The sequence below is a fragment of the Morone saxatilis genome, unplaced genomic scaffold, assembly GCF_004916995.1.
Source record: "Morone saxatilis isolate NCDOM2014 unplaced genomic scaffold, NCSU_SB_2.0 Contig16, whole genome shotgun sequence".
In the NCBI taxonomy this organism is placed as follows: domain Eukaryota; kingdom Metazoa; phylum Chordata; class Actinopteri; family Moronidae; genus Morone; species Morone saxatilis.
This window is the reverse complement of record NW_023339718.1, coordinates 20,619,951-20,620,454: the sequence shown is the minus strand read 5'-3', so window position 1 is coordinate 20,620,454 and position 504 is coordinate 20,619,951. Positions and strand designations below refer to the sequence as shown.

General features: G+C 34.3%; 1 protein-coding gene across 1 annotated transcript in view; it reads left to right on the top strand.

The window, feature by feature from the left end:
- fras1 (Fraser extracellular matrix complex subunit 1) overlaps positions 1-504 on the top strand; it is a gene marked incomplete in the record, with an annotated part of 218,544 nt that overhangs the window by 73,823 nt on the left and 144,217 nt on the right.

The window sequence follows — 504 nt, the reverse complement described above, 5'->3', positions numbered from 1 at the left end:
TTTTTGTTTTTTTGTTTTTTTAAGGGTTTTTTGTTTTTATTTTTTACACAAACCCAGGAAAGGCTCAGAATCAGCACCCTGGACAGTGGTCATGACCCAGAATTCTAATTTAGCATATATTTGACAGATTGTAATTTTTCATTACTAAATGGAATAAAAAGCATATTGTATGCCAAAACTATTAACAGCTTTTGCTTTTTGGTTGCCACAGAAATATACTCTTTCCAGGGTGGAAAAGCATTTAAATCAATTCCCCATTAAAACTTATACTAATGATATATTTCATGCAGGCTAAGAAAGGCTTTATTGCAGGTTTCACAGCCTGACGACTCTGAAAATGAGTAAAGCCAGCTCCTCACCTCTATCATTTTGACTGCAGGCAACCGCTACGTGCTGATATCTCATTTAGTGTGAAAGAACAACGCTGAATTCATATATTAACAAATGGATGTAGAAGAGATGTGTCTAACTCTACTTATTACCCTATCTATCTATCTATCTATC